Below are 16,659 nucleotides of genomic sequence, written 5' to 3'. Positions count from 1 at the left end.
AGCTACCAAAGCACTCTACACGGACATACAAGCCCAAACACTTATAACCGGTGCCCAAAAAACGCCTTTCAGTGTAAGTAATGGAACGAGACAGGGCTGCCCCCTGTCCCCGCTCCTCTTCGCGATGGTGTTGGAACCCATGCTGCAAGCCATCCGAAACGACCCTAACATCAAGGGGATACAAATAGGAACACAACAATACAAAGTGGCGGCGTACGCAGACGATGTTCTACTCACGCTGTCCGAACCAAAGCAGTCACTGGCACACCTGCATAAGCTCCTACTGGAGTACGGTGAGGTGTCGGGATACAGGGTAAACCTCACCAAATCGGTGGCTCTCTCCTTCCATATCACTGATGAGGACAACACTCATCTAACCAACACATACAAAATTAAACTAGCTAAAGAACAATTCACGTACCTAGGGATACAGTTAACAAAAAACTACTCTATGCTGTACAGGCAAAACTACACAACCCTAATACACAAACTGAAAAAAGATCTGGAGAACTGGTCGGACAAACCAATTTCTTGGATAGGGAGATTGCACTCCATAAAGATGAATGTCCTGCCCAGACTCCTTTTCCTATTTCAAGCACTACCCGTTAAAGTCACAAAAAAGGATATAGCCGACATCCAAAAAGCAATAGACGAATTTATATGGCAGGGAAAAAGACCCCGGATAGCCAGAGCGGTGCTATACAATCCAAAGTGGAGGGGGGGCCTAGGACTGCCTCACTTACACCACTACTATCTAGCAGCACAGATAGCGCAAATAGCGCATTGGCACAGCCCTGAGGGACAACATCAATGGGTAGATATTGAAACCACCCTCATGGGCAAAGACCCACCACAACTACTCATATGGACCCCTAAAAACCACAGGGTAATCCTCAGAACCACCTGCCCAGCAATCCTAAACTCTATAGACATATGGGACAAAACAGCCATGAAATACCAACTCATGAACAACCCCTCCCCCATGACACCGATACTACGTAACAGAGCGTTCCCACCAGGACTATGTACAGAAGCTTTCCTAGGAATTAAAAACACAGGGACACACAGATACGCTCACCTGTACCAAGATAACCAGGTAATCACCTTTGATCAGCTAAAAACTCTAGCACCCCTGACAAACCATGACTTCTTCAGATACATCCAAATCAGAGACTTTGCACAAACAACAGAAGTCAGAACAGCAATACGCAAACGCAAAACATTTTTCGAGGGCATGTGCCTTAGGGAACACATGCCCACGAAAATGATAACAACACTGTATAACCATATAGGGGAGGAATCAGGGGAATGGGGTACGTTAACCTACACGGACAGATGGGAAACGGATCTGGGAGAGAAGCTAGAGGGGGAAGAGTGGCGAGACATATGGGACGCAAGTTCCAAGATTTCAATATGCACCACCTTACAGAAACAAATGTACAAAATCCTATTCAGGTGGTACACCACCCCGACAAAACAATGCCATATGGGCCTGAGCCCCTCAGACACATGCTGGAGACTATGTGGAGAAAAAGGCACTTACATCCACATGTGGTGGGAATGCCCCAAGGTTAGGATATACTGGAAAGAGGTGACAGACCAAAACTCACGCATATTGCAAAGACCTCTGACTGCAAACCCATGGGCTTGCCTCCTGTCCAGACCGACTGAGGGGTTAGACAAACACAGTCAGAAATTACTAAACTCACTAAATCTGGCAGCCCGCAGGGCGTTAGCACAACATTGGAACAAAACAGACACCCCACCTATCACGCTTGTACGGACGAAAATTAGAGATAACTGTCTGATGGACAGGTTGACGGCCCAGGTGCGAAACACCTCATCTACCTACCGAAAAGTATGGAAACCATGGGAACAGTTTGACACATGATTTAGGGGACCTACCTCTCAACTGGTACAACCAACGGTTCAGATAATAATGTTGAGCCAAACAACCCTGTAATGCGCAACTATGTGACATATGTTAAATAGTTTATGTTATTTGTTACATTATTGTATTATTTAATTACAAAAAAAAGAAAAATGGACGGTTACTATGACGGAAACAACGGGCTTCTGCGTAAGCCTAACTAAGCATATGTATTACTATGTAACTGTCAAACCAAAAATAAAGAATTGAAAAAAAAAAGACAAAAAAATCCAAACCAGACCGACCTAACCTAGGGATGAACATCGGCGAATTATGGCGCCAGGCACATAGCACGAGCAGGCCCAAGATGGCCGCGTTATCAGGCGGCTGTTCCGATCTCTCGGACGACCTGGCCTCAGAGGAGGATGAGACTTTCGTGCACACACCGGCGAAACCCCTGCCAAAACAGAACACATCCCCGGTCACAATCCCGGTCCTGAAGGGGCTCCTTGCGGAACTACAGACCACCCTACAAGCTGACATTGCCACGATAAGAGGGGGTCTGCAGGGCCTGACAGACCGATCGGGAACATAGAAGTAACTGCTCACCAGGACTCCCAGTGGATACAGGCGCTGGATGTACAGGACCTCCAACGGCAGAATCAGGCCCATGAACGCCGCTTTGCGGCCCAAGAAGACCTACGCCGAAGTAACAACCTGAAAATCAGGGGGGTACCCGACGCGGTCCCCGAAACGGAGCTGCCGCACTTAATCAGGAGAATGATGGGAGATTTGCTGCCGCCAAAACAGGCCAAAGCAACTTCCCTGGACGGTCTTTTTCGTATACCTAAACCAGCCAAAGCCCCAACAACCGCAACGAGTGACCTGATCCTTCAATTCCGGAATGGAGCAGACAAGACGGCAGTCCTGAAGGCACTCAGAGGTAAGCCAAACTACCGCTTCGAAAATATGGCCTTAGAATTCTACAGCAACCTATCAGACAGCACAATGGCCTGGCGGCGGTCACTCAAGCCCCTCACCTTATTGCTCCAACAGCGCAACATTGGATACTGCTGGCACTTACCCCGCACGCTCCAAGTGACACATGGAGAGACTACTTACCCTCTCCAGCACCTGAGAGATGCAGCCGCACTCTTAAGGGACCTAGGACTCCCGCAGGACTATCTGACACAGCCACAACCCACTAACAGACCCTCGCACAACTGGGACCCAAGCAGGGTCACTCCGTTCACCCCACGAAGACCCACAGCGGAACCGTATGCTACAGCAACCACATGAAGCCCTGTAAGGCTCTCTGATCGGGACTGATCATGATTGGGATGCTTCCCTGATTGCCTCCCGTTACCGTTTCACATTTTATGTCCGTTACGGTTTTACATTTTATGTTCCTCATTTGGTCAGATTTCTTACGACATATTAAACTGGGCACTATATGACTAATAGCAAGTATAGCCCTCACACTGTCATGACCACCCCTTAGCTCCAGCCGTAGAGCCCCCTCACCTCAGACCCTTTATAGCTAAAGAGCCTTGAGTCAGCAACGCACATAAGACACACGCTGCACCCGACAAGCTGGATAGTAAGCTCACGCCAGTCTGCTGTACACTGTGTTTTTGGTATTTTTATGTGAAATTGTGTGATTAATTCAACAGTGAAACTTAGCAGCACTATCATCTGTGTGTTAGCGCCTTAATAAATTGTTTGTTTTATTTAAACCAACAATATGGTGGTCCTAGAAAAAAAAGGGACATTAAGATTTAAAAAAACAAAAATAAAACCAAAACCGGGACAGAGGGATTTGGAACCAAAATAGGGGCTGCTCCTTCTATATTGGGACACTTGGGAGAAGTGGCAAGCTGTAGTGATTATGCAGCTTGGAGAGTACCTTTAAAAGGGTTTCTCAAACACTTTCTAAAATGTTTTAATTAATGCCTTGGGGCATTTTTAATAGGTCTACAGAACACCCAATCCCTGTAAAACAATTTTAAAACTTACTTGACATTCAGTGCCAGTGTTCTATCATAAAACCCTACCCGGTGGACATTCCCTACCCCCGTCACTTCTGGTGGCACTGCCGCACGGTAAGTGAGTCAAATCAGCTGTAGGTTGGCTTACCTGTGTGAGACGCCTGCACCCCACCCTGGGGGGGTAGATGATGCCTGGTCCAGCACATGCGCAGTAAAATACATCAAAATACTTTTACAGTGTATGCGTACCACACAGCTGATGCATGTGCACTTGCACCGTGAAATGTCCTATTCCACTACTGCACATGTGCACTTCTAACGCCAGACTGATTTTCCTCTCTAGTCGGTTCTCTCACACCTTACCTCTCTGTCAGTCCTAACATTGGCTTCCTGTATCCCATAGGAGTCAATTCAAAGTGCTAACCCATACCTATACCTATAAAAGCACTGAACAATTCTAGCCCCTCTTATATCTCTTCACAAATCCTCCCTGTTCCCTCCGGTCTGCCCGTTACCACCTCCTGACCGCTGCTCGCACCCAAACGCCCAACTCGTGCTTGCAGGACTTCTCACGAGCGGCTTCTTTCCTATGGAATAGCCTGTCTACCGCCATCAGACTCTCCCCTAGTCTTCAAATCGTTTCAGAAGTGCCTTAAAACCCATCTCTTTAGGAAAGATTATGGCCTCCCAGAATAACTTCTACCTTACACACCTGTCTCTTGCTCTCTCCTCCAGCTCTGCTTCACTCCCACCTTATTTAATTGATATTTCCTGTCCTATTGTGTTTTATACCCCACCTTCTATAGACTGTAATCTCGTTCGAGCAGGGTCCTCTTCAACCTATTGTCCCTGTAAGTTTTCTTGTAATGGTCCTATTTATAGTTAAATCCCCCCTCTCATAATATTGTAAAGCGCTACGGAATCTGTTGGTGCTATATAACATAAATTTTACTTACCGAAAATTTCTTTTTCCTGAAGATTAGAGGCAGTGCTTACACCATAGGGATATCCAATCTGGAGGGAAAAACAGGCAGGCAAATCTCCAAACATTTTAACCCCTCCCCTAATTACCTCCTTTCCAATAAGTAGCAGCTCCTCCTGATCATCCCCAGACAATACATAAGCCAAATAGCTGCAAAATTACTTAGTTTATTAGAAAAAGGGGCGGGAATTGTAGCACTGCCTCTAATCTTCAGGAAAAAGAAATTTTCGGTAAGTAAAATTTATGTTTTTCCTTTCAGATTAGAGGCAGTGCTTACACCATAGGGATATAATAAAGCAGATCCTGAGGGCGGGTTTCAGTTCACTACTGCATTGAAGCACCCTGCGCCCAAAAGCTGCATACTCCGAGGCCAGTATGTCCCACTTGTAGTGTCCTGAGAACGTATGGAGAGAGGACCGATTAGCAGCTGAACAAATTCGAGACGGAGAAGTAGCTGCACGCAGAGCCCCTGACGGCGAAACAGCTCTAGTAGAATGTTCCTTTATAGGGCCTGCAAATTCCGAGCCACTCTTAGAATAAGATAACAGAATACAATCCTTCAGTCATCTAGCCAGAGAACTCTGCGAAACCAACATACCTTTCTGTGTGCCTATGAACAAGACAAACATACCGATATCCTAACGGAAGGATTCCGTAGCTTTAGATATTGCCAAAGACCTATCGTTACGTCTAAGCAGAGAAAATTACTTACCAAGGCATTAGACGGATTCCGACACAAGGTCGGCAAAACCACTTCTCGGTTGACATTGGCAACAGAAAAAACTTTAGTGATACCTGAAGGATCGAGCTTCAGAACCTCCTTGTCCTGATGAAAACCAAAAAGGGAAAATACTCCCGAAGCGCTCGGAGCTCACATACTCTTTTAGCTGACGAATAGCCATCAAAGGAAAACGGTATCCAAAGAAAACATCTTCAGGGAACTTCTTCCAATGGTTCAACAGGCGGTACTCAAAGCGCGGAAAGGACCAAATTCAGATCCCAGGGAGGACAGGTTTCCCTAACAAAGGGCACCAAACGTGTCAGAGCTCTGAAGAACCTTGAAATCAGAAAATTCGAGGTGAAACATCTGAGGGAGAAGAAACCGATAGCAGAAACATGTAAACTAAATGAAGCAGGTTTAAGACCTTTGCCAATCTCATCTGAAGGAAGCATAGCATCTTCTGGATGGACGCGGAAACAGGTTTGACTTCAAACCTACAACATCGCTGAAACTTCCAAATCCTAACGTAGAACCTTGAAGTAGATGCCAACAAAAAATTTTATAACTTCAGGATCCAGACCTTTACACTCTAAATCTGGAGTCCAGAAACCAGGCCGTCAATCGGAATCTCCGAAGGGCCGGAAGAGGCACCAAGGCGTCCTCTAGAATTACTCCTGAAAAGAGGAAGCTTCCAAAAGGTGGCCCCCGGAAAGTTCAGGAGAACCGAGAACCAACTACTTCTTGGCCACCCTGGACGGATTAGGATAATACTTACATTTCCCAGCCTTACTTTTTTGAAGTATTCTGGGAATAATCACTACTGGCGGGAAGATATATGCCAGGTTGAACTTCCATGGTAATGACAGGGCATCTATGAAATCCGGCCTGTCTGCTGGAGTTAGGGATGCAAAACGTCTTGTCTTCCTGTTCACTCTGGGTGCCATCAGGTCTATCTCCGGAACACCGAAGCGGACTGTGCTGAACTTGAAAGTTCTGCATGACAGGGACCAAACTGCTTGTTTCAAATGATGCCTGCTCAGGGCATCTGCCACCACATAGAACTTTCCTAAAATGTGAACTGCAGAGATTGACATCAGGTGCACTTCTGCCCACAGCATGATTATTGAACAAAGGCTTTCTAATCTCGTTGATCTCGCACCTCCCTGTATGTTCAAATATGCCACTGTCGTTCGAGTGTCTGAACGAATTCGAATATGTTGAACTTTGATGAGAAACTGAAACGCCAAGAGTGCCATCCATACGGCCTTTAATTCCCTGAAGTTCGAGGAACTTCTCATATCCTTCTCTTGCCAGGACCCCTGCTTCTATACGTCTTCCAGATGGGCCCCCCAGCCCAGCGCAGAGGCGTCTGTTGATATGATAGTAAAGGACTTCATCCGGAAAGAAAGACCCTCGTGGAGGAATCGAGAAAATGTCCACCACTGCAGACTTTTCAAAATTAGATCGTTAAACCTCATCAGCCTATCTAGGCCGAGTGCCTGTCGATACCAGACCTGCAGAATGTAACTTTGTAGAGGTCTCATTCTGGCTATTGCCCAAGCGACTGCCGGGATTGAGGCTGTAAACAGACCCAGCAAGCACCTGGCATCTCTGATTGAAAACATACTTTTTTCTCAGAGATTCCGGATTAACCGCTTGATCTTTTAGTATCTTCCCCTCTGGCAGGCATAACTTCATCGCGATAGAATCCAAAAATAGACCCAAGAACTGGATCCTTTGAACTGGCACTAGTTCCGATATGTTGAAATCTATTAGCCAGCCATGCTTTTCCAGCGATTTGATGGCTGTCCCCAGGTCTAACTGTAGTTGAACTTGGGACTCTGCAAACAACAGCCAGTCGTCCAAATATGGAATGACAGCGATGCCCATACTTCTTAGAAAGCTTGAACTACTACTCGAAGCTATGTGAATACTCTGGGCGCTGATGCCAGGCCGAAAGGTAGTGCTCTGAATTGGTAATGTATGGTTACCAATTGGCAGCACACCGCATCCGTAGAAAACTTTTGCTGGATTCTGCTATGGATACATGAAGATAGGCATCTTTCAAATCCAGGGAAGCAAACCAATTTTATGGGTGCATAAGCAGAGCAGCCGACTTTACTGTTTCCATGAGGAATTTCTTTATGATAATCCGCTTGTTTACGGCCTTTAGGTCTAGGATAGGTCCGAACGAACCATCTGGTTTTGGCACCAAGAAAAGTCTTGAATAGGTGCCTTGATGTCTTCCTTTAGAGGAACTTCTTCCACCACTCTTTTAGTAACAGAGTCGATACTTCTTCCTATAATCAAAGGCTCTTTCTGTTGACCCTTGAAATAGTTTCTAAGAGAGGAACTTCTAAATGAGGGAAGTGTCTCTGCGTTACGGCTTCTAACTGCTTCCCATACGATACTGGTAAAGCATTCCTTCCTTCCTTCACCTGTTTCAAAAAACTCATCCAGCTTTGAACCGAAAAGTCTTCCAGGTTCAAAAGATAGTTCACACAGTGAATTATCAGGTGTCGCATCTGCTGACCAATTTCTAAGCCAAAGTGCTCTTCTGGCGACTGTTGAAATACCTATATTCTTGGCCGATAATTTCAGGCTTTCTGCAGAGGCATCCACTAAAAATCAGATGCCATACTGATATTTTATAATAGCTTTAACGGGTCTTCCTTTTCTAGTTCTTCCAACCAAAGAAATATGGGCCTTGGCAACGGAAGACCTCGTAATCAAAGCTTTAGCTTGAGCTGCCGAAGAGATGAACAACATCTTTAAGGAGGAGTCCATGCAATCAACCATGACCTCCTTGAGGCCGCTTGAAACTCCAATTGGTAATGTAGTTTTCTTACCTATTTGAGCAATAGGAACGCCCACTACAGGGACAGTATCCAGCATACAGTCTTGTACCGCTTCTATGGAAAGAGAGAAATAAAAACTGTCTAGCCAATAAACAGCATGTGACCTGGGAAATTTCCATTCTTTTAAATCAATACCCCAATCTGTGGGTGAAAAAGAAACCTATAGGACTTTTACCCTGTTTCTTCAAGTTCAAATGCAACTGCACTTCTTTAATCAATTCCCCAAATGGATTCTACTGGGAATGCAGATTCCTCATTTGATGAGGCACTGCTGAATTATCGCCATACTCAGAACCACTAGTTCCAAACTAGAATCGGAACTTCCCAAGATCTTAGGCTTTTTGTTAGCATGTATTACAAGCTGAGAATCCTGGGCAACCGAAGCCTGGATTGTCTGTAATGCTGCTGATCACATATCCACAACTGTTCGCTGCATACTTTGTTGCAACCAGCTGATAAAGTGGACATTACTGTTCTTTGTGCTTCCTCTGAAGCTTCTTTGAACACACAGAGCAAAGTTTTCTTTTTACAACCATCTGGCATAAGATGGCCACACACAGAGCACATTAAATGCTTGGCTAGAAGTACATTTCCCCTTCTCAGCAACTTTATCCAAATTTTCAGGATTATATACTGGAACAGAAAACAAACAAGGGAAAATAAACAAAATTTTTCCCTAAGGATTCAGGCTAGAACCATTTAAATAAAAACTTAATCAGTCTTACCTTAAAAGGCCCGAGAGTGTGTTGGAGGGCAGGTGAGAAACACACATTGCAAACCGTTCTGAGAGCTCCTGGCAAACAGAGGTTGCTGCTGGGGATGCTCCTTTTAAGTCCTGTAAACCAAACCAAATGCCGAGTTCAAATTTGGCGCCTGAATCCAGGTTCGCATTGCGCATGTGCATAGCGCTCTGCGACTCCCTGGTGGAACGCAACGCAACCTGTGTGTGCGTTCCACCGACAGGACCTCCCAGCCGACGCACGCCTGCGTCCTTCGTCAGACCGGCACCTGGCACGGCAAGAGACGGAATAAATTCTGAGGGACCACGCCGTCCGGCGTGTTAAACGCTACTTACCCGAACATCAAGGAAGCAGAGCCTCCCGAGCCTCAGCCCTTCTCACCTGCTTCCTGGAGAACCTTCCTGCATAACCTCCCCTGCCGAAGGCAGGCAAAGAACTGGGGATGATCAGGAGGAGCTGCTACTTATTGGAAAGGAGGTAATTAGGGGAGGGGTTAAAATGTTTGGAGATTTGCCTGCCTGTTTTTCCCTCCAGATTGGATATCCCTATGGTGTAAGCACTGCCTCTAATCTGAAAGGAAAAAATGGCAATAATAATAATTCACAATAATTCACCCCCTCAAGCGCATGCGCTCTAAACATGTTCCCAGTAGCAGCACAGCGCACAAGGAGAATCCTCTACCCCCATCCTGGTGGGGCACAGGCGCTCAACACAGGGAAGTTGACCTACAGATGATTTGGCAGTGTCACCAGAAGGGGTAGGCAATTTTTCCAGGGTAGGATTTTTTTGATACAACACGAACAAAGCTCCTGGCTCTGATCTCTTCTACTCCTCCTGACGTCAGCTCTGCACTTGCGCAGTCCAATCACAGGCTTCTCATAGACTGTGATTGATCCATTTTGCCGGCTCAGATGTGATATCAGACTTAAAAGAACACCCCAGGCACCTAGAGTGCAGTTTAGTGCTTTATGTATGAAAAATGTGTCCTCTTTTTTTCATTGTACAAAAAAAGTCATATTTCAATAGAAATGGGCACTTTTAGAAATTAACCACTTTCTGGCTGTCGGATAACCAGTCCTGTTACTTATTGACACAGACTTGTCATTCAGCTGCATTGGGGAGTCTGTGATTAGACAGCCACAGAAAGTCTGGGGCGGTGTAGAAGGGGAGGGCTTGCAAAACTACAGTTTTTATTATAATTACGTATGACAAAACAATGTAATTATATGCATGCTTTCATTTTGGGTATAGCTACTAGATAGCGGTTTTTTTTTATATACAGTTTGAATAATAAGAACCCTCCATCCACCACAATAACAGAAACACACACATAACAAGCACTTCTGTGTGCTGTAAGCAAAATACTGTTGTTATCATAAATGTTCCGGTTCCTCTTTAAAATGTCAGATGGACTGTCATTGGTGGAACGATGCCAGCACTGGGACAGCAACCACATAAGGAACAAAAACCTTCCACTGTTGTGGTGTAATTTTTTATTTTTTTTTAATACATCAAAAGATAATCGGTAAACTGTAAGAGGTAAGCAATGTTCTAAAGGTCAGAAGACCAGATGGCATTGAGAGCATTTCAAACAAGTAAATATTATAGACAGAAATTACAAACTTGCAATTACAAATTTTTCTTCAAAATAAACCTGGAAACATTTTCCAAATTAGCCTTTTCCACCGTGGCTATTTTGAATGAAAATACGCCATTTCTGATCATTCCCATTGTATTGAACAACCCTAACAGCTTTATTCAGTAAAGTTGGATATTTTGGGAAACTGACCAGGGAACTGCAAGTTTGTAGCCAAAGCAGGAGAATTTGAAAGAAATTTGATCTCTTTTTGTTTTCAGCAGAGTTAATGTTGTCTCGAAGAATACTAATAAAGATCAAAAATGCAACAGGAAACAAAACTGCATAAGGGAGAAAAAAACACCAATTGCCAAGAAAAAAAATAAATAAACTGCCTGAACATGTTAGATCACTGAAAACCAAATATATGTTCCTAAACATATTTAAAAGATATTATTGTGTAAACATGAATACAAGCACCATTTAAAAAGGCTGCAGATCTTCACTTATACATTAATGTTACACAAATATCAATAAAATGTTCCAAGGTGTGGTGGTTTTTTTTTTTGGTTTTTTTTTTTTAAGGGCACCTGTCATGCCCCAAACAACTTATACTAATTTGCAAGCAAGTGTAGATTAGGAGAAAAAACTATTTACAAATAGTTCTCTCCCCCACAGCACTGCTCTCCACCCATAGCAACCACAACGCATGGGCTGTGGTTGCTATGGAAACTCGCTAGCCGGTGCTCCAAGCACTGGCTAGGGAGTATAGGAATGGAGTGACGTCACGATGCCGGCATGCTGGCAACGAAGCCAGTGTGACAACGTTACTGATGAGATTTGCCCTGCTTGAGGATGCATCCCAAACAGGGCAAATCAAAGTAGATTTTGGGAGAAGCGCAGGCAGAGCAGAGGATGGCCAGGAGGTGGCTGTTACACGAAGAATTACACCAATGACGCAGAGCTGGAATAGAGGAAAAGTTAGTAAATCTTTATATTTTAAAATGAATACGCCATGTATCTTTGTGATATATGGTATATTCAAGGTATATGGAGCGATTTCAGGTAAGTACATTATTTTCAGAATAAGTTTCAATATAAGCCAATTTTATACACAGGACCATTCAGAAAAGTGTGAGTTGTCTGGAATTTCAAGGTTTAGTTTACTCAGCCAGATTTTCAGTGTGACTATGTTCGAAATGTATGATGAGGTTTATTCACTAAACTCTAAACTGTATTAGCCTCAATCCAAATTACCAAACAGAGTCTAAAATAGCCACGTTGTGAGTCTAGTGGAGCCATATGAACTATTTTGGCCTCATTTTCGCAATTCAGATTTTAATTTGATGGCATTCGAATTTTAGTGAATGATATTGTTTGAATACTCAACAATTCACACTAGTTGAAAAATAGATCCAGGCACACAACTCTGTAATAAAATGTTCAGGTTATTCACTAAACTCTGAAGGTAAAGTTGTGACTAGAGGGGAGTTTTCCCAGAACAGCCATTTTCAAACAGGATTTTGCCATTCAGGTTTAATTCACTAAAATCTGGAGTTTAGCCAATGTATGGAGCATATACAGAGATGGTGCATACTATTTATAGTGGGGAAGGCTAATACACAGAATGTTTGCATCCAGCAAATCTAGACACAAACACATTCGCAAATCATTTGGTATCTCCACCATCTCATTATGCCTCGGGTCACACATTTTGTATCCTTGTATGTGTGCTCTTGCTTTTCTTCAGCATTGCAAGAGTTAACTAAAATACATTCTTTGCCCGCACCTAGATCGCAATATATGCAAGTAAAAATGTAAGGAGACAAATTTATTTGTTAAAAAAAAAAAAAAGTTGTATTAACACCAGCTCACGTGACTTTTTCTAGGTTTGGCATTGACCGGGGTTGTTAAACTGTGACCTCAATGCACATGAGGTGAAAAGTTTGAGGAATTCTAAACACAGAATAAAAAGAGCTGCTATCACTGTAGCAAAAACAATAAGATATCAGTTGCCAAAAACAAAACAAAACACATTTGTGATATTGGTCTATTAAAAATCAGATTTTTTTTTTTTTTTAAATGATACTTGATAAATTACACCAAGAACACACAGCAATCTCTATCACTTACCCTAGTCTTTGTTAATCAAACATTACAGTATCCATGCTCTGAGCACACCTTATGTATCTTTAATGTGTCCAAATCTGCTATTAATCACGACAATAAAGAGACACCTTGGGGTCCGATTACATTTTTTTTCCCCACACCCTCCATACATGAAGAGCCACACGTTCACACAACTAAAATCACTCTCAATTTAAATATGGAGGCTCCAACAGGAAGCATCCGGCATGATAGCACTGATTTCAACACAGCCTCACAGTATACACATGCCAAGCTGAAAAACAACAAGGGGAGGTCCTATCCATGCAACACACTGCTCGTATACCCCATTACTCCTACCCATCCAACACACTGCTCATACACCCCATTACTCCTACCCATCCAACACACTGCTCAGACACCCCATTACTCCTACCCATCCCACACACTGCTCAGACACCCCATTACTCCTACCCATCCCACACACTGCTCAGACACCCCATTACTCCTACCCATCCCAAACACTGCTCAGACACCCCATTACTCCTATCCATCCAACACACTGCTCATACACCCCATTACTCCTACCCATCCAACACACTGCTCATACACCCCATTACTCCTACCCATCCCAAACACTGCTCAGACACCCCATTACTCCTATCCATCCAACACACTGCTCATACACCCCATTACTCCTACCCATCCAACACACTGCTCATACACCCCATTACTCCTATCCATCCAACACACTGCTCATACACCCCATTACTCCTACACATCCAACACACTGCTCATACATCCCATTACTCCTACACATCCAACACACTGCTCATACACCCCATTACTCCTATCCATCCAACACACTGCTCAGACACCCCATTACTCCTACCCATCCCACACACTGCTCAGACACCCCATTACTCCTACCCATCCCACACACTGCTCAGACACCCCATTACTCCTACCCATCCAACACACTGCTCATTCACCCCATTACTCCTACCCATCCAACACACTGCTCATACACCCCATTACTCCTACCCATCCAACACACTGCTCATACAAGCAATTACTCCTACCCATCCAACACACTGCTCAGACACCCCATTACTCCTACCTATCCCACACACTGCTCAGACACCCCATTACTCCTACCCATCCAACACACTGCTCATACACCCCATTACTCCTACCCATCCAACACACTGCTCAGACACCCCATTACTCCTACCCATCCCACACACTGCTCAGACACCCCATTACTCCTACCCATCCAACACACTGCTCATTCACCCCATTACTCCTACCCATCCAACACACTGCTCAGACACCCCATTACTCCTACCCATCCCACACACTGCTCATACACCCCATTACTCCTACCCATCCAACACACTGCTCATACACCCCATTACTCCTACCCATCCAACACACTGCTCATACAACCAATTACTCCTACCCATCCAACACACTGCTCAGACACCCCATTACTCCTACCTATCCCACACACTGCTCAGACACCCCATTACTCCTACCCATCCCACACACTGCTCAGACACCCCATTACTCCTATCCATCCAACACACTGCTCAGACACCCCATTACTCCTACCCATCCAACACACTGCTCAGACACCCCATTACTCCTACCCATCCAACACACTGCTCAGACACCCCATTACTCCTACACATCCAACACACTGCTCAGACACCCCATTACTCCTACACATCCAACACACTGCTCAGACACCCCATTACTCCTACACATCCAACACACTGCTCAGACACCCCATTACTCCTATCCATCCAACACACTGCTCAGACACCCCATTACTCCTACCCATCCCACACACTGCTCATACACCCCATTACTCCTATCCATCCAACACACTGCTCAGACACCCCATTACTCCTACACATCCAACACACTGCTCAGACACCCCATTACTCCTACCCATCCCACACACTGCTCATACATCCCATTACTCCTACACATCCAACACACTGCTCAGACACCCCATTACTCCTACCCATCCCACACACTGCTCATACACCCCATTACTCCTACCCATCCAACACACTGCTCATACACCCCATTACTCCTATCCATCCAACACACTGCTCATACACCCCATTACTCCTACACATCCAACACACTGCTCATACATCCCATTACTCCTACACATCCAACACACTGCTCATACACCCCATTACTCCTATCCATCCAACACACTGCTCAGACACCCCATTACTCCTATCCATGCCACACACTGCTCATACACCACATTACTCCTGGCACTGTCTGCACATTGTGCAATAAAGAAAGCCGTGCTTTTCCAGTATTCACAATACGATGCTGTGTGTCACCTTGCAGGGTGTCGCCTTTAGTTCCCGTTCCGTTATCCTTGCTGTTTCCGTGCTGTTTCCTGGGTCGGTATCGATGCTCCAAACGCCCCCTTCTCTACCTGCACCTGCTTCCGGGTTCTGTCATGTGCGCCATGAGCCAATGACGTCAGGGTTGAGGTCAGACACGTGACTCATCATGTGCTGGGTCCTTGTCTCATGGATAATTCTTTATCAAGAGCATGGGACTTTGGTATTAAAGGAGATAATGCAAGGGTTGTTTACTTGTACTCAAATACATCTGTAAAAAGCTATCCAATATAAATAATACAACTTTTTTCTTCTCTGTAGAATACTTTTGACAATTCTTTTTATTCTGACATGTATTAATTGCTATAGGGGACCTCAGCTCACAAAGAATAGTATGCATACCCCCCAAAATAGCAAATGGACAAAAAGGAACCATTTAAATGCAGGGATTCTGAGAGTTGACTTTTTTTTTTTTAGTTTTTTTTTTTTGTGTGCAGGGTTTATGACAATACAGCCCGTATAGCCATAACAGCCGTCCAGGTTTCTGAGTTTTCATGATATCACAACATATTTCAGGCATACGTCATTCTGTCAGTTCTAACCTGTGATGTCAGAGATTTCTGCACTTTTTTATTTGTGGGTCAATTGAGGTCAAACTAAGGCTTCTTTGGGGTAGAATTCGAGGTGTGTGTCTGTCCCCTTCTATTTCTAAGGTCGTGTTCGCGTGGAGGGTGGGTTGCCCGAGGATCGTCTGTCCTGGGTTAGCTGGTCGTGTATTCGTCCCCCTTTATGTGCTTCAGTTGGGGTGGTTGAGTGTATACATAGCGGGCCTTAGTGGGGTGTATGTCTTCGAGTGAGTATTGTGAAGTCTTCGTGTGTCCAAGTGTGTTCACTTGTGCGTGTACAACTGGTTGTCGCTCTGATACCGGAGAAACTGACGGAAGCCAAGCACAGAGAAGTGGACACAGGTTTCTTCAGGAAGGAAGAGATTCTTTATTCGATTCACCGACCGGGGCTCAGAGGGACTAATGTCACCAAAAAACAGCAAAGTCTGAGCCCAGAACTGACTGTGTAAATGCATGATATAGACATATAGCTCCTCCTATAGTTAACTCTACCCACATATACTCCTTACCCAATCAGCTGAGCAAAGCCTAACTTCCCTTACCTGTTAGACCACATGGCTCACCCAGAACAATGGAGGAGGGGAAGTGTTTTCAGTTCCTGCATTCCTGCACTTGCTCAGTACACTGTTGATTGTATCTTAGCTACGTGTAACTGACTAACTGATACACCAACATACACATATGCCACGTGGAAATCTCGGCCTACTAAATTTAATTTCTACCGAGCTTCCACCACATTCCCCCCTTTGATGCTTCTGATATATATAATAATTCCAGATGCATCACCTAATCATCGCTTACTTACACCTCAAGTTGC

The 16,659-nt window shown here is 44.6% G+C and overlaps 1 protein-coding gene across 1 annotated transcript in view; it reads right to left on the bottom strand.

Annotated features, from left to right (window-relative positions):
* Positions 1-15,336, bottom strand: part of SPG21 (SPG21 abhydrolase domain containing, maspardin) — a 62,730-nt gene extending 47,394 nt beyond the window's left edge. Inside the window, exon 1 of the mRNA XM_063448809.1 lies at positions 15,211-15,336. The gene's annotated coding sequence lies outside the window, so the exon portion shown is untranslated. The remainder of the gene's footprint in view (positions 1-15,210) is intronic.
* Positions 15,337-16,659: the final 1,323 nt, after the last annotated feature.

The sequence above is a fragment of the Pelobates fuscus genome, chromosome 3 (assembly GCF_036172605.1).
Source record: "Pelobates fuscus isolate aPelFus1 chromosome 3, aPelFus1.pri, whole genome shotgun sequence".
NCBI classification, from domain to species: domain Eukaryota; kingdom Metazoa; phylum Chordata; class Amphibia; order Anura; family Pelobatidae; genus Pelobates; species Pelobates fuscus.
This window is presented reverse-complemented; position numbering and strand designations above follow the sequence as displayed.